Source organism: Pteropus medius, unplaced genomic scaffold, assembly GCF_902729225.1.
Source record: "Pteropus medius unplaced genomic scaffold, Ma_sr-lr_union100, whole genome shotgun sequence".
In the NCBI taxonomy this organism is placed as follows: domain Eukaryota; kingdom Metazoa; phylum Chordata; class Mammalia; order Chiroptera; family Pteropodidae; genus Pteropus; species Pteropus medius.
Window position 1 is genome coordinate 22,098,952 of NW_024349800.1, and position 23,459 is coordinate 22,122,410.

At 39.2% G+C, this 23,459-nt stretch overlaps 1 long non-coding RNA gene across 3 annotated transcripts; it reads right to left on the bottom strand.

Moving 5' to 3' along the window:
• LOC120621575 (uncharacterized) lies at positions 1-23,411 on the bottom strand. 3 transcript variants are annotated; one of them, XR_005658193.1, is made up of 5 exons: positions 23,221-23,411; positions 9,355-9,572; positions 5,497-5,614; positions 1,803-1,934; positions 1-507 (listed from the first exon to the last, which is right to left on the bottom strand). It is a non-coding gene; the product is annotated as an uncharacterized LOC120621575 (long non-coding RNA). The 3 variants fall into 3 exon arrangements; XR_005658194.1 differs by lacking the exon at positions 23,221-23,411 and adding an exon at positions 13,214-13,247; XR_005658195.1 differs by lacking the exon at positions 1,803-1,934.
• Between the last annotated feature and the right edge of the window lie 48 nt (positions 23,412-23,459).

Consider the following 23,459-nt stretch of genomic DNA (forward strand, 5'->3'; position numbering starts at 1 on the left):
TTTTGTGTCATGGGTTTTCAAAAACTGTATATTTTTAAAAAGTCATGAGTAAATCTAAGGCAGTCTTGTCACAAAACATTGAACCCCAGTTTATCTTAGTTATAGCTCCCCCAGCCAAGCTTTGAAGACAAGCATCATTTAGAAAATAAAATTACAGAACTAATATAATGAGCCATATCCTGTTGAGAGTTATTTTGGGAGGTGCCTACAAAAGGAGGGTTTTATGTTGCCTTTTCAGTGCCTGGATGGGGACCCACTATTGAAGCCTCCCTTCCAGAGAGAGATTTTCTGAAAGAAGAGTTAGGCCAAGGGGTAACTGCACTGAAAAGCCTGGTTTACTCTCATCCTGCTTCCACTGGGGTCCTTCTGTCAGTCAGGCAGTTAGTTTGTAAATAATATCTGTTTTTAAATCCAGAAGTGCAAATCGACCGTGACTTCAGTTCACATATTTGTAGCTTGAAACATCAGAGAGCTTGAGTCTGCCAGAGTCACCCCTTCTTTATGCCTCTGAAAAAAAATCGAAGCTGGTAATCTCAAGCAAAGACATTTCCAGACTAAAGTGAAATGCACGGTAGATAAAATTAATTCACAAAGCAAAGAATAGTCTATATAGGGTGTGGTGGGCCTTAGATTTCAGATTCCAGATGCATATAAACTGATGCATTCGGGACATGAGTATTTGAAAGACTGGAGGCAAATAACAAAAGCAATGACAAATTTTAAAGTTATAAATTAGCTCCAGTCCTCTTTTCTCTGTCCTCCATCACTAGAATGTCCTTGCTGGGTGGGTAGAGGATTCAGGTAGCCTATGGCACTAACTTGAGATTACAAAGCACATTGCCTTATCCTTGTCTTCTATACTGTGGCACAAAAGCCCTTATAGGTGGGGAGGTACTGGCTTGTCCCAATTGTTGTCGCTGAATAAATCCAGCTGTGTTTTCTAGGCCCAGAGCTACACAGAACTAGGATGTTTGACTTTAGTACTCTGCTTCTCCCTTCCAGAAAGCCCTTCTGTCTTAGCCAGCCACAGGTGTCCCAGGGCCTTGTGCAGCCACTGGCAATGCCCAGCGACCAGACTCAACTCCAACCTCTGAGATCCTGGATTTCCAGCTTCTCAGTGGAGGTGGCTGCATTTAAGGAGAAAGAGAAGGAAAAAGAGGAGAAGGAAAAGAGGAAGGAGAAGTAGTGGTAGTAGTAGTAGAAGATGTTTGGAGAAGTAAATCTCTGAAGAAGTGTTTAATTACCACGAACACTGTAGTGTCGTCAACCCTGGCCCTGGGCCCTGAGGCTGGCCTGTCTGGGTTCAGATCCTGCTTCTGCCCCTTAGTATCTGTGCGAGACCTTAGACAATTTACCTCACCTTTCTGTACCTAGTTTTCCTATCTCTAAAAAGGGGTTCGATTTTAATAAAACCATATCTCGTAGAGTGATTAGCAGTCTATGAATTAATACATGTGTTCTAATAATACTTAGAACAGTGCCTGGCACAGAGTAAGCACTCAGTAAACATTAGTTACTTCATCGATGATGGCATTTCAAGCACAGGTATAGATAAGGTGGGATTCCTGGGGGGTTACTTGCTTTCCCAAGTCTAAGCCAAGTGCCTACTCACCAGGTGGCCTCATGCTTACAGAGAGGGAGAACAAGCTGCCTTGTTTGTAGTGACAGGAGCCTGGTTCCAAATTGAATTAGAAGGCCCCCTTCCCTTTAAACAAGGAGAAAGTATATACCAGAAGAAATACATTTTCACTTGTATTATTGCCACCAGAAAAAAAGGAATGGAGGGGGATTACATGACTTACAGATGCCCTTATCTTTCAGTAAAGGCAAATTCGAAAGGTAACGAGGAAGTCATTTCCTGCAGATCAGGCAACACTGATACGTAGCATTTGTATCCCACTTTATACAGAGCAGAGGTCTTCTATATTCTTTACCTGTTTGTTTAGTTAGAGCAGAGGAGAAGCAGTATCACATAAAGGAAAGATCTCTAAAAGGAAATTAGAGGCTGGGGTTCTAGCCCAATTATATTAGCCTTCTCTGGGTTTCATTCCCCTCACCTGTAAAGTGTGGAAGATGGACTAAATACTCCCCAAGATCCCTTCTAAGAATGATAACAATGAAAAATACTCAAAGACTTGAGAAATTTTCAGAAAGGGAAATTAAGGCATAGAGCAATTGAGTGGCTTGTATAGTGTTAAATGACAGAGCCATCACAAACTCAGCCTGTCCAAGACTGAGTACCTTATTGTCCCCCAACCCAAACCTGCTCCAGCCTCAGATTTCCATGTTTCAATCTCTTGCAAATCTATCTTTCTGGTCACTCAGCTTAAAAACCCTGGAGTCATCCCTAATGCTTTTATTTCTCTCATATGTTACATACTATGCATCAGCAAATCCTGTGACTGCCTTCAAAATACTTCTGGAATCTGAACACTTCTCGCCACCTCCACCACTGCCACCATCATTGTCCTCCTGTCTGCTAAATCGAGGGGAAGCAGGAACATTCATGCTTCAAACTCTTGGAGCCCCATTTCCTTCACATATAAAATAAACATAATTATGACCTTGTTTTCTTGTTGGAGTAGCTGTCTTTCCCTCACTGATTTTGCAGGAGTTCATTGTATATTCTAGATATTAATCTCTGGGTTTTTTTAGACATTGCAAAAAGTATCTCCTTCCTTTCTGTTAGCTGTCTGTCAATTTTATCCACGGTGCCCTTCATTGAACAGAAATTCTCTATGTTAAGGTGGTATCATTTATTGGATGCTTTTGTCTTAGATTTGTACTTTTTATGATTTGTTTAATAAGTCTTTCCTTAACTGTAGTTCACAAAATATTCTACTATGCTTTTTTCTATTAACTTTCAAATATTATCATTCAGACTAAGGATTTTAATCTCTCTAGAATCCAGTTTGCATATGGGATTAAATAGACATTTAGCTTAATTTTCTTCCATAGGTGAGCCAACCTATCTAGTAAATAATTCGTCCTTTGTCCATTGATTTATGAATCATATTATACAACTAAATTCTCATACATACATGGGATTATCTCTAAACTGTTTCATTGACCTATTTGCCTGTTCTTGCACCAAAACCACATGTTTTTGTTACTACAGTTTTACTTCCAGCTTTATTGAGGAAAAATTGACCACGAAGTTCTATTTATCGAAGTGTACAACGTGATTTGTTGTACACAACATTGTGAAATGATTACCATAATCAAGCTAATCAACACATGCATCACTTCATATAGTTAACTTTTTTCTTGTGGTGAAAAGGCTTATGATCTCCTCTCAGTAAATTTCAAGTATAAAATACAGTATTATTTATTAACTATTGTTACCATGCTGTACATTAGATCCTTCGAACTTACTCATATAACTGAATGTTTGTCTTTTGACCAACATCTCCCCATCTTCCCACCAGCCCCTGGTGACCACCATTCTACTTATACTGTGTCTTTTTAGTATGGTTTAATATCTAGTAAGGGCAAAACCCTATCCTTTATTTTTTAAAGGTTTCATCTTGTACAATATACAATATAAAATATATCGATTTCAATATAAAGTTGATGTAGATATTCACAGAATTTTATTTCTCCATGTAAATTTTAGAGTTTGTTTGTTTGTTTTAGTTTTTTAGTTTTTCAAAAGATCTAAATGAAATTTTGAATGAGATGGCATAAGATTAAAGATTAATTTGGGGAGAATTGGTATTTCTATAATATTGAGCCATCCAATCTAACAGAGCATGGATATGTATATAGATCATCTTCTGTCCTGTATTAAAGCTTTTCTTTTCCTCTTATAAATTTTGAAATAACCACAAACTTACAAGAAAATGTGAATATAAGAATAAAAAAGGTTTTTTTTTCTGAGTCATTTGAGAGTAAATTTCTGACCTGATTCCCTATCATCATGCCTTGATACGTTAGTGTGTATTTCTTACAAACAAGGACATTCTTCCATATAACCCTACACACCATCAAAATCAGGAAATTTATACTGATATATCTTTATCTTCTAATCCTGGGACTCCAAGTTTCATCAGCCATCCTAATACCATTTTATATAGCAAAAGAATCCCATGCAGAATCGAACATTACATTTAGTTGTCATGTCTCATTCATCTTCTTCAGTCTAGAACAGTTCTTCTGTCTTTCCTTTATTTTTTCTGACCTTAGTTTTTACGACCTTATTTTGTGGAGTGTCCCTCAACTGCCTTTGATATTTTCTTGGGATTAGATTCAGGTTATGAATCAGGCTGTCTAAGGTACAGTAAGCTAGTCTTCTGGGAAGTTACTGCTTCCCGTTTTGGAATCAATGAGAATTTGGGGGGTATTTTTAAACTATATGAATATCCTATTCCTCATCAAATGTTCAATTTATTAACTTATTCACTGATATCTGTATTGAAATATTTTCTGTTTTAGTCAAAGGGTTATAATCCATCATCATCATTATGATGATGATGTTTAAACTGTCCCCACAGCGTCCAGTGGGGATCCATTTGGTGAGAGTCCTCTTGACATGTCCCCAGCATTCTGTGAGCACTTCCTTAATTTCTGGCATGATGAAATATACCAGCACACCTCTCTGGGCAGATATTTTCCTCTTCCCATCTCAGCTGAAATCTGACTTCCATGTTAGCTCACCTTCTCTTTTACACACACACACACACACACACACACACACACACCACATAACCTATATCAGCTCTGACACCTAACACTGTCACTGCCTCCCATGCACCAACCACAGCTCACCTTGCTCTGTCCCACCTAATGGCTAAGCACCAAATTGTGCAGGAAGGGAGGGAAGAGAAGGAAAAAAGGAAAACCTTGCTTAGAGTTTAAAAAATTTTTATCAGCAGAAATTTTGTGTATTCTTGCTGTATTAGTTTGCTAGGGTTGCCATAATAAAGTACCACAGGCTGGGTGGCTTAAACAACAGGGATTCATTTTCTTACAATTGTAGAGTCTAGAAGTCTGAGATCAAGGTGTCTGTAGGATCAGTTTCATTCTGGAGCCTCTCTCCTTGGCTTGTAAATGGCTGCCTTCTCCCTGTGTCTTCACATGTGCATGACTGTGTCCTAATTTCCTCTTCTTATAAGGACACCAGTCATATTGGATTAGGGCCCTCCCTAACAACCTCATTTTAACTTAATAACCTCTTTAAAGACTCTATCTCCATCTATAGTCACATTCTGAGGTATTGGGGTTTAGGACTGCAACATATGAATTTTTTGAGGGAATGCAATTCATCCTGAAACATTTGATTAAGCTAATTCTTAGATACTTTATGGTTTTGATGACTACATTGAATGCTCTCCTATATTCTAATTACATTTTAGATAATTATTGCTAGTATAGACAAATGCTATATTTTTATACATTAACTAGGAACCTTCCTGAGTCCACTTATTAAATATAATTCTTTGTTGATTGTTTCCTTCACCATCAATTATACATTTACCTCATTATGTATACATTTACCTCATTATGTAACATCCTCTTTCTCAAGCAGCTTTATTTCCCAAGGGTCACCATTTCATGTAGGAGTCCTCTCACCTTCTCTAGTTAGATTCTTGTGGACAAATCTGTATGGCAGAATCTAGAGGGAAATAGAAGGTCAAAAATAGGATTTTATTTTAAGATGGAAGAGACTTAAATAGCCACAGGGAAAAAAGCACTTGGTGAGAAAGAAATTGAAGATAGAAGAGAGAAAGGGAATGATTTGGTCCATTGGAAATCTTAAATGGGATTTTAGCAGAGATGGCAGGATTAGCCTTGTACAGGAAAAGAGAAGAAGGCAAAGGTGGGTGGTGATGTGAAAAATGTGGCTGGTAAGGGATGTAGAGATAGGTTACAAGATCTCTTGGATGGCTTCACGCGTAAAGTCATCTGTTTTAAGACATGAGGGTGTTGGACGGCATGAGGGAGTTAGGGGTTTGGATGGAGGGCTGAAAGAGAACTGTAAAGGTTTGCTGTAATCACAAGAGTTTTTCTTCATCCTACCATGATGTTATACTATGCAATTTAAGGAATATACCACTCCCTGCTCTTACCCCCATGAAAACTGAGAACAAGTCCTTCCAGAGAAAGTTCAGGAGGTAAGAGAATGTTCATTAAGAGGTGCATAACTCCTTTCTTATTCCTTGTAGCTTGTGCTGCTTCTGAAAATTTACATTTGTATTTAAGAAAGGAATGTGAGATATGTGTATATGTGAGATGTGAATGTGAGATGTTTGTCTCTAGCAGATCCAAAAATCACCCATCGAAATTGTCAGGAGAGTGACTATACTATAGCTATGGTGTTGAGAAAACCTAAAAGCCAACTCAGCTTAGAGAGCCCATGCCTATACCAACATTCATATCCTACACCTTGGGCCCTAGAATGAGACACAGGGAATAGATCACCTGCCCCAGGTAACCACTGGTCCAAGGAGGATGAGAGGCACATGAAACACAATTGAATCCAACCTGCAGTTTGGAGCCCAGAACCCAGGGCTGGCCCAGATCAGACAAGCCAATCTGTAGGTCTATGAGCATGAAAATAAAGGATTGCTGTTTCAAGCAACTGAATAATTTGTTAGATAACATAACTGTAGCAGTAGCTGACTGATATACCACTTTATGTCAGAAGAAGCCAACTCTAGAATAGGGGGAGAAGAGTAGAGGCTGACACTTTTGAGTTAAGCAGAAGGTATCTCTATTTCATCTGGTAAGTTGTATTTATTCACTCATTTTTTTATTCATTCATTCAAGAGATATCTAATGTGCACCTACTATGTTTTAGACACCAGAGACAAAATAGTAAATAAAACGTATGGAAATCCCTGATCTATGGAAGTTACATGCCAGTATGTGACAGGCATTTGCTACAGGCTTACAAGAGCAGGGGAAATAGTTTTAGAATGTCTTAACCTTGACGCAGTTCACTCGCTTACGTTTGCCTAGCTCCTACAAACAGGCTGTTAACCAGTCATGTAACCCAGCTTAGTTCCCTTCTCTACTTCCCTTATGAAAGGGGTGACTTGCCCTGAGTGTCTATATACGACAAGCACTAAAACTACATTTTTAAAAAATCATTACAAAATCTTTAGAGTGGTTAACAGTATTCCCATTGTACATATGAGGAAACAGGTGAGAAAGGTGAATTTGTCCATAGTCACACAGCTGTGACAGACCTGGCCTTTGAACCCAGGTGTACAATTACAAAGCCCAGTTTTGATGAACCATATTGCCTCTCATAAGCTTGGCACTGCTTAACACAAAATATTCTCTAATGTCAGCTGACTTCATGGTGCAATAAAAATGGTATTTTGGCACCTGAAAATTATACAATTGTAGTAACCAATGTTACCCCAATAAACTTAATTTTTAAAAAATGGTGTTTTGGGGGGATAAATGAGGCTTCACTTTTTCATCTTTTCCTACTAAATAAATTAGTTTCTTTTTTTTTTCTAATTCATATCCTATGAAAACATGTGTTTTAAGCCCACTAGAAATTCTTAAAATGGCTATACTTCTCAGAACATATCAGTTAGCTCTTCCAGTTTCTCGTTCGAAATCTAATTTCAAGCCCTATTCAAAACAAAGGGCAGCAGAAAACAACTGTTTGCCCTGGAATAGTAATCTTAGAAGTAAAATAAATAATCAAAAGATAAAGACATTGGCTCTCCTGGCCAAATTTGGAACGATTTGAGCATTAAAAATAATAATGATAATAAAAGATTACAACATTGAACAAAACAATGAAAAGGATTCTAGGATTTAGAGTTAAACTTTTGAAAAGGTGGGATAGGGCACTTTTTTAATGAATAAATGACAGTTAATAAATGTATAAGGAGTGATATAATCAGAAAATCACCATGTTGCAAGCATTGATGTAATAAAAATCATCAAAAATTATAAAACCATTTAGTATAAGATTGCTGGGTAACACATATTTCCCAGTCTCAAAGTGTTACCCCTTTTATTTCTTATTAATTACAAAGGATAAAAAGTATCTTTACAAGAGAGAAATCTGATGGACACCACCTGAACCAAGCAGTCAAACTGAGCTTCACCAATAATGGGACAAATTAACATTATATACCTTCTGATGACTTGCAATGGGAAATACACAAAATGTAATATTCTTGCCCAAAAAATGTTTATTCAGAGTCTGATCACAAGGAAACCATCTGACAAGTCTAGATTGAAGCCATTCTACAGGAAAACAGGCCTGGACTCTTTCAAAATGTCAATGTTGTGAGAGACAAAACAAGATTTAAAAAAAAAAACACAGAAAAAAAAACAGGTGAGGGAATTGTCCTAAATTAAAGGAAACCAAAGGAACATGGCAACCAAATATAAAAATGCAACACTTGATCTTTGATTGCATTAGGGGTGGGGGGGGTGGTATTTAAAAGATGTTTTTGGAAAATTGGAAAAATTTGGACCATATTTTAGGTTATTTTGTTAATGTTAAATTTTATGGGTGTGATAATGAGATGGTGTGTAGGAGAATGTCCTTATTCTTAGGAAATGCATAATGAAGTATTTAGAGTGAAGTGTCAAGTTGTTTGCAATTTACTTTCAAAAGGCTCATTATGTGTGTGTATGTGTGTATATATAGATAGACAGACAAACGGAAAGATGGATAGATAGAAAAAATAATCTTGAAAGTTTAAGAGAGAAAAATAGGGAGATGCAGACAGAAAGCAAATGTTAACAACTGTTAATCTAGTTGAAGAATCCATGGATTTCATTGCTTTTACTTACAACTTTAGTGTAAGTTTGAAATATTTCAGAATAAAAATTGAGGGAAGAAAAATAAAGGTGTTGGAATAAATAGTGCCTCAGTTTCTTACCCTGCTGGCATTCGAGAAACACCAAGATTTGAAAATAGATCATCCTTGGAAGATGCAGTCCTGTATGAAGCCTGGGTCAGGTTAACTGTCCTCACTGCAAACCCACACTGAGTGTCCAGCCCTTAAGTTCAGTACACTCAGGAGCTGACCATACAGGGCGCCTCCCCTGTCTCTTCCCCCAGCCTGGGACATTAGGATAATTGTTTGGAGCTGGCTTTGATAGGCAAGAGGATGTTAGTGCATTGCTGGGAGAGACTGGGAAGGGTGAGTCAGGAAAAGACTGGGAAGGAGATGAGGGGGCAGAGAGATGGGATGTTTGCAGCCAGAAAACAACTCAGGGAATGTGTAGGAAATGTGGAGGAGGGGAGTCTGGGAAAGGGTGAAAGAGCAGTGGCTTATCTAAAAACACTTTAATACAAAAATAACAGAGGAAGTCTTGTTTGGTCTTATTTACCTACCACAAATTCCTACTGTGAGGCAGGTAGACAGCACTTACCTGTATTTCCTCATCCTGTAAGTGAGCAGGACCTTTCTTTCAAACTCTTTCATCCAATCCCCCTCTCCTTGCAAACAGCTGGTCTTCTTCAAGTTAAGGTGCCCAAGGTAGCAATAAAAATTTTAGAGTTGAATATGTTTGGAGACAGATTGTAGAGGGCAAGGGTACTGATCAGTTTGGAAGCTTTTACAGTCATCACGGTGACCAATAATGGTGGCCTAGACCAGAGAGTTACAGGGGAGAAACAGTCAGATTCTGGGTGCATTTGAAGGCGGAAGTCAAGAATGTTACATTGCTGCCTTATCTACATGATTGGTTTCTCAGATTTCTCTTCTGCATTCCCTATCTCTGTGGTTTATATTCTTCTTTAACTGAAGGCCTCAGTTCCTTAGAGCCACGAGGCAAGTTGGAGCATGGACTGATGAAGGCAAATCCATCCCTGATCCTGGAAACACTATGCAAAGTGCATGCCCTCCTGATAAAGATCAGTCAGCAGTGTCAAAGGAAGTTGGGTCCAGCTCAACATTCCACTTTTCTAGGAAGGCTTACTTCGCACAGTGTGATGTCTGCCTCCTGTGAACTCAAGGACAGTCTCCTCTATAGTAATAATATCCCACCTGACATGAGTAGAGTACTTCACAATTGTTTGACACCATTTGGAGAGGTCTTTCCTGACCACCAGACTAGATTATGTCCTCTTCTGTATTCTCATGGTAACTTGTTCTTCTCCAATCATAATTCTCACTATATTTTATTGTAGATAATTATTTAATTATCTGTCTTTCTGGCTAGTTGGGAAGTTTTATAAAGAAAAAAACAACGTTATACCTCTGGAACCTAACACAGCTCCTGGTTCATAAAGGGTACTCAGTACATTCCTACAGTTAAATTAATATATGATTAAGAACTCTTTTAATTTTCAAAACTATTATTCTAAGGCGCTGTTATTATCTATACTTCACTGATGAAGGGAAGGGACTGCTGAGAGAGCGTGGCCACAGTTATTTAGCGGAAGAACTAACTGAAACAGTACCCAGGTCTCAGCTCTTTCTGCTACACTCCGCCTGGAACTTAGATATCATCCGTATATTTGATCAGTCAACAGACACTTATTGATTCTTCCCCACATGTTAGGTTCTACTACACACTCATGGGAAACATTAAAAAAAAAGTAAGATTTGCCTTCAGATGCTGGAAAGCAAATACAAATACATAATTGCATTATAGCATGAGTACCATGGGAGCTCCTAGGAGGAATGCCTAACTTTGCCTAGATGGGAGAAGGATTAAATGGGTCCTTTTGATCTGGGTTTTGGGAAGAAAAAAGTATTTTGCTAAGAACAGAACAGGGAAGGTTGTTAAAAGACAAGGCTGATAGCTGATGCCTACAAAGCTAGGTAACCTCGTTTCCCGTTCTGTTGCTAACTGTCAATCACCCATCCCAACTAAGCCCTGGTTTCAAAAAATAGAGGAATCAGTCCCAGAAACCCAGGCTTGCCTAACTCAAAAGCAGACAATGCAACAAGAGACCCCCAGTGTGGAATCAATATCTCTAGATATTGTGTTATAAATATCTCTAGAGCTCACCTACCTGGGCCACCATATACAAACTGAAATATCATCTAAATGAACAGTGTTCGTTGGATTCAAGCAGTGCTCAATCCTCACTAGCGCACAGTGCGGCCACTGCACTTCATTTCCATCAACATATAAAATCTATTTTTGCTTTAAATGAAAGAACACTGCAGGTCATCTTACATGGAATAAAGTGAGGTACAACTTGCTGCAAATAAGAGAACACTGAAGAAAGGAAAGACCGCTAGTAACCACTAGTTCCTAGAACCTGGGAGAAGTTGCCTCTTAAGAATATAACAAACCACCCAAGGCAGTCAACAGTCCTTCTGTCATAGAGACATGGCACTGAAGCACTGAAGGGCAGCCAAGTGTATTCTGTGGGCATTGTCCGACCACATTAGGAATTGGGGAGGGGAAAAGTTATCACCATAAGCAGTTGAAGCGACAGAAATTTTTTAAGTAGAAAAGTATGGTGATCATATTTACATTTTAGAGATAATCAGCAGCAATATATATTAGGAGAACAGAGGACAGAGACAGGGAGATTGTTTAGGAGGTTAATGAAAAAATACCAGTGAGAGATGGTGAGGCATCTACCCAGATAATGAGAGTGAAGAGGAGGAAATGGATTCAGAAACTATTTAGAAGATAGAATCATCAAGATCTGGATGAGTAATTGCTTGTAGGGGGTGAGAAAGTAGGAAGAGGAGAGGATGACTCCTGAGTTTCTGATTTGGGAAAGTGGTTGGATGGTGGTTGGAAGGAGGGAGGGGGAGAGAGAGAGAGAGAGAGAGAGGCAGAGACAGAGAGACAGAGACAGAGAGAACACTAGTGTGTGTGTGTGTGTGTGTGTGTGTGTGTCTTAAAGGAGAGTTCAGCTCTGTAACTTTTGAAGTGACAATGGACTATAGGCACAGGTTTCCAGGAGGGAGCTGGATGTGTGGACTTTAATTCAGGAGAAAATTCTAGGCTAGAGACAGTAATTTAAGTTATCAGAGTTTAAAGGGTAAGTAGGAGTGGATGAGGTAACCCAAGGAGACCTTAGAGAGAGGAGAAGACTGAGGATCCAAATGTAGGGAACATCAACATTTAAAGGGCATTTGAAAGCAGTTGCCCATGAAGAAGACTGAGGAGTCAAGCTACACAACTCCAAACCCTAACACCACTGGGAGGCTTAGACACTAGCTCAGTTGGAATTGCATTTGGCTGCATATAACAGAAACCTGAGTACAGTGGATTAATCAACTTACCCAGAGGGCAGTCCAGGCAGAGCTTAATGGAGCCATCAAGACTTCAGTTCCTTTTTTCCTCAAAGTCAAATTTGCCTGCCCCACACCCAGGCATTAAGCCCCCATTCCAAGAAAGAAGAAGGGGAAGGGTAAAGGGCAAAAGGCATTTGCCAAGTATCTCTCATTTTTATCATAAAAAAACAATAGTTTTGAGAAGCCCCATCCATTAGACTAAAACTACAATTCCCTGGCCAGGATTAGGGATATGAATATCTCACTGCATGGGTCCCTGGGGGAGATAAGGTTGTTTGTTAACTTATTGTTTTAAAATAGTTTAAAACTGACAGAAAACTTGCCAAAAAATAGTACAAAGAATTCCTGTGTATCCTTTACCCAAAATCTCCAAATATTAACAATTACCATATTTACTTTATCATTTTTTCTATCTCTCTGTCCACATTTTACTCCTATATACTTCAGTGTGTGCTTCCTAAAGTAAGGATGTTGTCTTACGTACCCATAGTACACTGATCAAAATCAGAAAATTAACACAGATACAATACTATTATCTAAACTACAACTTTTGCCAATTGTCTTACTGTCTTTTATCTGGTCCAGTAATCAATCCAGGATCACACAATGCATTTTGTTGTCATGTTGCTTTAGTCTACTTTAATCTAGAAAGTTCCTCAATCTATCTTGATCGTGTCATTGACATTTTTTGAAGACCACAGGCCAGTTACTTTGTAGAACATCACTTATTTGGATTTATCTGATGTTTCCTCATACTTTAGGTTATAGGTTTCCAACTGGAACACTGCAGGAATGATGCGGTATCCTCCCCAGTACATCATATCAGGAGGATCCTAATTTTGATTTGTCCTGTTACTAGTGATATTAACTATGATCACTTGTTTAAAGTGGTAAGGTGGTAGTGGTCAGATTTCCATACTACAAAGTTACTATTTTACACTTTGAAATTAAGTTAATAGGAAACTGTGGGAAATGCTTTGAGACAATATAAATATGATGTTTTTCACCAAATTTTCACCTACCAGATTTAGCATCCATTGATGTTTCTTGCCTGAAATAATAACATGGTGATTGTAAATGGTGATTTTATAATTCTGTCATTCATTCTATAATTTATTAGTTTGCCTTCCACAGCATAAGAGAACTTTTCTTCCTCCTTCATTTATTTCTTTCTTTCAGTATGGATTCACAGATTCTTATTCTATTGAACGGATTATAGTCCACTAATATCAATTTATTTTGGTGCTCAAATTGTCACAGATCGGCCATTAGGAGCCCCTGTAAGCTGGCATCTGTGTCCTTTTGTCCTGTCCCCATCATTCTCTGAGTACTTTTCTTATTTGAGATTATTTTTAATAGGGCATATTACCACCTTGCTAAAATCAGGCTTCTGCTAATAAGGACGAGAGGAGAAACAGAGATTATATGGGCAACCCGCAGTGTCCACCACACCCAGCTCCTCAACAGCCCAGAGCTGGTGGCTTGAATCCAGGCGGATAGCCTGGCTTTGTTCTAACCAAAAAACTTTGTGCCCACACCACATTCCGAAAAGAGCCCAGAGGCCATGTAATTCCATCCATGCCTCTCTTTACTGTAATCCTTAATCACCATCCAAAACGGGTGCTCCTAAGGCCAGGTCCCCTGAGTTGCACAACTCCAGGGTTTCCATTCATACTGTAGACCATGAATGATGTACTAAAGCAGGGGCTGACAAACTTTTTCTGTAAAGAATCAAATAGTAAATATTTTCAGCTGTGTAGGCCATTCAGTCTTTGTTGTAACTACTCAACTCTGCCACTGTAGTGTGAAAGCTGCCATAGACAATATGTAAATGAATCGGCATGGCTATAAGCCAATAAAACTTTATTTATGAATATTGATATTGATTTCATCTCATTTTCATGTATTGTGAAATATTATTCTCACCTTCAATTAAAAAAAAAACATTGAAAATATAAAAACCATCCCTAGCTTGTGGACTTTACCAAAAAAGGCAGCTGGCTGGATATGACCATAGTTTCCCACCCGCTCCCTGCCCTTCTCAGCCTGCATTGTCCTATGTGATGGCCCTGCCTCCAGCCAGGTCTCTTCTCCCTTATAGTAGTCTCCAATCTGCCATTCTGCTCTGGGCTTTCTCTCTACGATTCCCCCTTTTCTTTCCCAGGTCATTCCTCTGTGCCCAGGAACTTCCATTCAATTATAAATAAACTTTTTCCCACTTTTAACCTCCTAGCTCCCTTCCTTGCCTTAACTGCAAAGTGAATGCCTTCTCTAAGAAATGTTCTTCCTTTGCTGAATTCTAGAAAGGGTGCGACTTATTTTCCCATGCCCCCTAACCCACTGACATGGGAAGTGCTGTTGACATTCTCCACATTCCTCAATTCTATTTCCAAACCTTTTCTCTTCCACCCTTTTGCAAAACCCCCTCCTCCTTCGAAACTCTTGTCCTCCCAGTCTTGGAACAAGAGCTGACAGGCACAGAGGGAAATCCTCACAACTACTAGGAGTTAGGTACCACTATTATCCCCCATTCTGCAGAGACACAAAAAGATTAAGGTCACATAGCTAGCAAATGGTAGAGTCAGGATTATAATCCCAGCAGTCCATTTTTACTACCAAAATGGTATGATATCCTTTCTCTATGACTATGTACTGTGTGGATAACTATCCTCCATCCATTATCATTTAGGCACCTGGGCAGAAACAGATGCACAGTCAACCTGAGTCATTTGAAGAGGATTTAATAGAGGAACTATTTACAAAGGTGTACAGCAGTCTTTCTCAACCCTTTTCCGTTATCATCCATCCTACTAATTAAATTAATTTAACTTAATAAGACATACAGTTCACATCAACCCAATCCATTCTTCTCACTATAAGTGAAAGTTGTCTTTCTAACTGGAAACAGTGGATGCCTCTACAACAGGGAACTAGATGGCTGGAGGCAGGCAGGAGGGAGATCTTCTCAGCTTTTGAATGTTCTACCATATGCATATGTCACATAACTTTAATGTCATGCTCAAAACACTTCAGTAGCCCATCTACCATCAAGTTAAAATCCAAATTTGTTTACACGTCACACAAGGCCCCTGGAATACTTCTTTAGCCTCATCTCCACCACTTTCCACCTCAAACCCTGTGTCCAGACATGTGAATTACTGAAAAGTGAAGGCATTTCCTAAGGAACTGTCTTCCTTTGTTGCCAGTTCGCTCATAATGCCATTTTGTATCAGGCGTCTGTTTTGATATACTTGAAGTTTTCACCTCCTAGAATGCAAAGCCTTTCCTTCCCCTCTTCTTCCTGGTAAATTCTCCATTCTTCAAGATTCAATGAAAATAACCTCTCTAGACTCCTGTGAGATTAGCTGATGACCTTCTCTGTGCCATCACTGCAGAGTGTGGTAATTAAGAGTGCAGGCTCTGACGCCAGACTCTGTGGGTTTAGGTCCTGGATTTGTCACTTACCAGTTGGTGACCTTGGGCCAGTTACTTAACTTCTGTGCTTCAGTTTCCTTATTTGTAAAATGAAGATAGAATAGTTCTTATTTTCAAAGGAGAGTGCTCATTCACCAAATATTTACTGACTATCATATATCAATACAGACAAAAATTCCTGCCGTGGAGGAACTTTTAGGGCTAGGGTTGGCAAACTACAGCCACAGGGCCAAATTTTGCCACCTGTTTTGTAAAGTTTTATTGGACTATAGCCACACTCATTCATTTATATATTGTCTATGGCCACTTCCATTCTACAATGGTTGCAATGTAGACCAGAGGGCTTACATAGCCAAAAATATTTACCTTTAAGAAAATATTTACCTTTAAGAAAAAGTTTGCTAGCCTCTGCTCTGGTGAGATTGAGCTCATACATGTGAAGTGTTAAAATTTAAAAACATCGCCTGGTACTTGATAAACACTCAATAGATGCCAGATTTGTTAATATTACTGCATACCCTTACGATAACACTTAACACAGGTACTCAGTGATATTTTGCTGAATAACTGAATAAATAGATAGGTAAAGAGGAACCAGAAGTTAGGGGCTTAGAAGCCACTGGAGGAAGTTTCAGAAGGTGGAAGTGGTCAGCTATGTTAAGTGACAAATCAATACTGAAGAAATCAGATTTGGCAATAAGATGAAGTGACCTAACCAAGGAGCTGTGTGTATATGGTGGTGAGGACAAGAGCTAGACTCCAGTGGGTTTAGGAGAGAGTGGAAATGAGGAAGAAGAGACAAAGAAGTAGAGATTATATAGCTGTGTGACAGCCAGCATCAAGATAAAAATGAAAACATTTGGTCTGTTACCTGAATTTTTAAAATCTGTTAACCAAAAATATCTGGTTTATTAAAATATTGAGGTATCTGATGATTTACCATTTATCATTGAGCTGTTTGGTGGTGGGTAAAACTTCAATGATTAGAATTTAAGTCTAGAACTAGCAGGCAGAACTTCAGGCAGAACCTTCAAGTCCAGAACCATTAAAAGACTTGTGAAGGTGAATCTGATGATGATAAAGTAATGTTTCTTTGTTTCTTTGGGGATCTTAATCATTGTGTGATCTTAGCTGGTTTGAAATGTGAATTTCAATACAAACATGTGTAAATCTGCCTACAGAATATTTATTGTAATTGCAAAATAAAAACTATACAAACATTTTCTGTTCCTTCCATAAACATTTACTGAGTACTTTGAATGCACTGTGCATTCTGATAGATAGAAATATGTGTAGATAGGACTCAGTTAATTTGGTCATTGCCTTCCCCATCCCCTCCAGGAATTATGATCTCATTGGTGAAGAAAGCTAATTGAGCAAATAGGTTCAATATTTATCATAGATGTTAAGGTAGAAGTTTAGAAAGGTTATACCAGAGGCACAAAAGATCAAAATAATTTGTATGAAACTATTTCTCCATGTTTCAATTATTTTCATATCTATATAAACATACATTAAGACTAAAGAGATTAATATCAACTCGCAGTTGCTTCCTGGAGAACATCGATGAGACATTAAGGACTCGGAACACAAGCACATTATTGCTGAGGGTTTTTTAAGGCACTGTAAGAGTATCTTTAGTTCGATCCTATTTTACTAAAATATGCACTATATAACATTTTATTAAATGTATACTTTAAATAGAAAAGGTCTATAAAGATACACATTTAAAATATTAACAGGAGTTATATCTGGGTGGTGGGACTGGAGATATTTTCTTCACTATACTTTTTTGCATTTTAAATGTTTGTACAATAAACAGGGCTTACTTTTATAATAACAAATAATAATGGAACAAAACCATTGAGTTTTAACCACAACATGTTATAAGCATACATGTGTGCTCATAAGCATAGAGGCTAGAGGTTTTTTTATGTTTTTGTAGATTGTCTAACGTTTAGTTGTTACATGAATAGCAACAAAAATTTCTCAGCCTACAAATGTCAGCAGCTGACATCTCAAAGAGACGTGTCTAGAAGTTGATTCTAGTGATCCTCTTCTACAAGGGAGAAAATCAACCAGACACCTGCTATTTATTGAAACACTGGAATTTACTTAAAACGGGGAGTGCTGTGCATACAACAAATAAATGTGGTGTAAATCACTTAGTTTGGCCACAAGTAACAGGACACTGGTAAAAAAGCTCTTAAATAATAAATATTTACTATTTCGCATAACACGAAGTCCAGAAGTAGGTGGATTCCAAGTCTCCCAGTTTAGTTCATTCAGTAGCTCAGCAATTCTAAGATTCTGGGTCAGTTTTTCTTTCATTTTCTTGGATTTCCCCTCCTGGTAGCACTGAACATCACTGCCTCGCACAAGAATGTCTAAAGGCAGGAAGGTGGGGGGCATTCCCTCTCACCCCATCTTTTTTTTTTCAAGGGTTCAAATTTTTCCATAACTTCCCGAGCAGACATCTCCCTGCATTTTATTGGCCACACTGTGATGGTATTATGCCAACAAAGATACCTTGGTTATGGAATTTGAACTTTGAGTCCCTGAGTTATGGTTCGGAATGTGACCCTATCTACGTGGTTTAGTTGAGTCACTGGGCTTATCTGGGCCTCAATTATCTCATCTTCAAACAGGCGACTCTTTAATGTTCTTTGAATTCTAGTACTCCATGATTTTATATTACTGTTCAGCTGGTGGACCTTCCCAGCCCTTATCTGACACACCAGCAAGCTGGGACAGTGACACACGAGACATCATTCATAAGGGCACATTCTCTGATGCTATGGGGCTAAATGCACTTTTAGAGGGAAAGAAAGAAGGCAAGTCATGGTGATTTGCCATTCATTTAGTGAGTAAGTATTACAGGACACCCACTATGCGCCACAGTGACTCTAGATTAAATAACAGAGAATAAAATATGGTCCCTATTCTCAGTGAGCTTACAGTCTAGTGGGAAGAGAATACAGATAGGAAGATACAGAATTACAAAAGGTGTAGAGAGGGCAAGGACGGAGGAAGGAGAGAGCGTACATGGAGGGGAGTACCTAGCCCAGCTGAGAAGAGGTGAGAGAAGACTCCTTGGAGGAAGTGACAACCAACGGAGGCCTTAAAGAAGAGTACTCAGGAAAAAAAAAAGAAAGAAAAGTACTTGGTTGCCCCTACTGGCACCATGGAAAATTGCTTGGCCTGTAGGGCACCCCCTACACTTTATCCATCTTTCCTCTTATTGTTTTTCTATCCCTTTCTTCAATATATTTGCCCAGCTGTCTGTACAGTCTGGGACCTGGTGAGAGGAAACTCTCAGGGAAACTCTTGCAGCAAACTGGTTTTCTATTTAAGGTCCTTCTACCACCTCCGCCATCATCATTTCTATAACCACCATCGCCACCTCCACCACCACCACTACCACCATCACTTCCACCACCATTGCCACTACCACCACTGCCACCTTCATCACCACCTATCAACACCTCCATCCTCACCACCATCATCATCACGACCTCTCTCAACACCTCTATCATCACTTCCATAAGCACCATCTCTGACACCAGCAAAAAGTAAACAAGGGAGTCTTGCTTTAACTAATCCCAAAGCTACGTATAAAATCTTAGTTAATATAATGAACAAATAAAGGGATGTCTATTTGCTTTTCCAAATTATGCAACATACAGCAACCTTAACAGTTAAGTTTCCCTGTTGTTTTTTTATATGTGCTTTGGTTTACAAACATTTTAATTACTCAGATTTCTTTAGGAATATACCTATTTTAAGAAGTCAGGCATATCAAAGAATGATTTTCATACTGAGAAAGATGGGCAAGCATAATAAGAAGCTCATAAGATCTCTTTCTTTATTCATTAAATTAATTGTGAAGAGTTTTACAGCATGCACAAATCTACTAAGCATTAAGCAGTTTGTTACTTGGCCATAAATCAGTGACTATAAAGGTTAAAGTTAATTCTGTCAATACTATCCCCATATGTAAATATATGATACTTATATAAAAATATATGATACATATATTTTATACTTATAGTATATTTCATAAAACATTTATTATGCATTTATATACATACATGTAAAACTTTTTAAATAGACTCGATCAATGTATATTATTACTATAAATATCCTTCTCCAATTGTGAAATTTAGGTTAGAGACTAAGGTAGATTGTAAAAGTGGTCACAAATTCCTCTCATCCTTGTATTGTGCATCCCTTTCCCTATGACTTTGCCACTCATCTCATCAAGGAGGAGAGTCTATTTCACTGCTCCCTTGCTCTTGGCCCTCCTTTGGCCTGTGACCACTTTGGCTAATGGGTATTAACAAATGTGATGCAAGCAGAAGCAGGCGCTTTGGGGTTTGCCCTCTTGCTGATCTGGGAACCCTTGCTACAACCAACATGAGATCTAATTTGGGCTGGCCTGCTGGAAGATAACAGATTATGTGGCACAGATGAGTTAGCACAGCTCAGGCCCTACTCTACCAATTAGCCTGCCAATCACCGGGTATGTGAGAAACCATCCAGTCCCAGTTGAGCTGCAGAGGCCAGAAGAGCCACCAGGCCGACAGACCAGAACTGATGAGAAATGATAAAATGTTTGTTTTAAGCTACAAATTTTATACTTGTTTGTTATACAGCAAAGGCTAACTGATACAAGGAATATATCTTATTGAGTTTTATTTTCCTCTTTTTTTTTATCTGTTCCAAAAAATCTTGGGTAAAATGTTTGGTTTATTGGTGCCACAGTTACCACAAACACATGATCTCTTATTTTCTTCCAATTCTTTTTTTTTTCCTTCCAATTCAAGAAGCTTTGATTCTCTTATATTATTAAGCTTCTTTTATTAGTTATGTTCTTTACAGAAGAAAGGTGCTGGGGAATAAAGGTAATAAAAATGAGGCATGATGTTAAGAGTGAGAAGGGGGCTAGAACTAAGATGTGAACTAAGATGGTGATTGTGGGATACTGAGGTGAAAGAGACATTGGTATAGCTCATAATGCGTTAAGTAACTTCTTGGGAGAAGTTTGCTCTATTAAATCAGAATCTCTATGAAACTCCCTGGCACTGACCCCAGATGTCCCTTTATTAAATTGCAAACACACATTCTAAAATTCCCCTTATGTTCCATTCCTTAGTTCCTCTCAATCTTTTTCACTATCTAAATGAGGCTTTCTATTTTGATAGAATTATTTCATCTGTAAATGACAAAAGCCCAACCTGATCTTAAAAGTCCAGATCATCCTCAGACTTCAGACAAGATTGAATCCAGTTGCTCAAATGATGTCCTCAGGGCACTGTCTCTCCATCTCTATCTCTAGGTTCTGCTTCTCATTTTTGGCTTCCCTAGATTCTTCAATCCCTGACCTATTTTGTGAATCTCAAGAGTTGAGTGGTGGCAACTCTCTATTACGTCTCCCCATCCTGAGTGACCAAGCCCTTTTTCCTCTCCCCACTTATTACCCTATCATGTTAAAGACACTAAGATCCATCCAATTTCCAAAGTCAGAGCTCTCCATTAGTCCTCATATCTAATAGATCATAAAACCAAGTCATTTTTACCCCATCTGTGTCTTTGGAATTGGTTTTCCCAATCCATGGCCATTGCCACTGTGATTTGTCATGCACTGTTATTTCTGTCATGGAAGAAAAAAATTTCTTTCTAACCAATCTTCGCTTTGCTCCCTACAAACCATCCTCCATGCCTGAAGTAATCTATTAAAAATGTTAATCTGAGTCTAGCATTTCTACTTAAAATATTTGGTTATATAACTTGTATAAGCTGCTCCACAAATTTGGGGTACAAACATGATCCTATTTGGTGATTTTTCCAGTTGATTACTTGAACTCCCAGCTGCCCTGTTGGCAGAGAGCCTAGTTATCTTAGGGTGAGTTCCCTAGAAACAGAGACTAAGCTGAGAATAAATAAGTGTTAGTTGTTATTTTAGGGGCCTCACTGTTCCCTGCTACTGGGCTGTAGCTGAGTCCACTCTAACCCACCCTGCCTGGTGTGACTATAATATAAAATCTTGGGGTAGAAGATTAGAGATTGGTGTCTTTCTAAGAAGCCCAGGGCCCCTCATGCAAGCTGTTGTACCCACTGACAAGCTCTACCTACCTGGGGCTCAGAGTGGGCTCCTGATCCAGTCACAAAAGATTCTTCTATGCCAGAGGTCAAAAACTCAAATGCCTATAGGAGTCAGAAGCCTGACAGACAGGGCAGCTACCATTCAGCAACAATCAACTGTTACCAAGCAGGAGCTTGGCACTCACAGTCACCACATCTTTAGAGCTGTTCAAGAGGAGCCTACAATCTTGATTTTCATACGAAATATTCTGATCTTAAACTGTTAGCTAGATTTTTTTAAAAAGCGAGCAAAACAAAATTTGTCTTATCTGTCTTAGGGGCTATCAGTTTGTAAATTTGGTTTTGTGCCTTAATCCCAGAACAATGGATGACCATCTGCCCTACATTTGCATAACTATGGGGGCTACTGCATTGAACTGGGACTGGACAAAGATCAACTGTGAACTGGCTACAAAAGGTTCCATAATTTCAAGATAGTCTAATCTCTTTTAGGGTGGCCTGTGTGGTCTCCTTGACCTGGCTCCTACCCTTTTCCATGGCCTTTCTGTTACTCCCCCTCTCCCACAGTTTCACACCTCAAGGCCTTTGTGTTCACTGAGAACTTCCAGTTATCTATCAGCAGTCTCACCCTCCAAGATTTGGCTCGAACTCTCCTTCCTCTGGGCAGCCATCCTTCTCCTGATCTCTTTGTCTTCTGCTTACCCCATGTTTTAGAGCAGTTATCCCATTGCCCTAACTTTTTCTTTGCAGGCCTGTTGCTCCACCTAACTCAACCCCTAGAAGGCAGAACCCTGGGTTCATTCATCTTTGTTTCCTCGTTGCCTCATGGAGTACCTGGCACTTTAAATGCAGATTGATGGAATGGGCATCCAATATGAAAAAGAATGAGCTTGACCATTGCCTTTCACACACTTTTCATCCATTTGTGAAGAACTGGTCATTTTATTTTGAGATATTAAGTTGAAATTTGGTGTTTAAGAGAAGGGGTAAAAACCCTCTGCATACTTTCATTTTTAAGAGGACCACACATTTGTGAAATACAGTTGGAAAGAATGGGTTTTTAGACTTCCTTACCTTTGGACAGAGCTGAGGCTTCTAAGAGTTCTAGAACTGGAGAATGCTAAACTGGTCATATTAGCTTTTCTTCCCAACCTTCAAGGTCCCCAGGGCTCTTGGAGTCTAGGACGCTAGCTGCCTTACAGGGAGAAGGAAACCAGCTCCTCTAAATGAAACAGCACTTGCACAGAGGCGGTGGCCCGCAGTGGGAGAGAGCAGCCACAGCCGAAAGCCCCTTTGCATAACCCACTCCTGAACTGAGGCTTGTAGAGTTGCAAACTGAAACTCCAGAGGCAAACCCTAAGCGGTTACATTTTTTCTCGACAAGGTTTCCCAGCCCTGTCAATCATTTCCTGCTCTCTCTCACTCCCCAGCGCGTGCACACACACAAGCTTTGGTGGACCGCTGCCTTGACATCGACCCCCTCTCCTACCTGAAGTGGAGCATCCCAGGAAGCCTCGAGATTGGCATTTCATTCATAATATATGAACTCAAGGGAGCTGGGAGGCAGGGACAAGAGCCTTTCATCTCCGCTATTTAAAATCCCAGCATTGCGGCTGAAAGAGAAAATGACCTGCGAGTGAACTGCATCGGAGCTGAAGTGTTGCACGATAACGGTACAAGCGAGAGCGTCAGCGGCCCGCCCGCCGGCTATTTATACCACGCAGATTA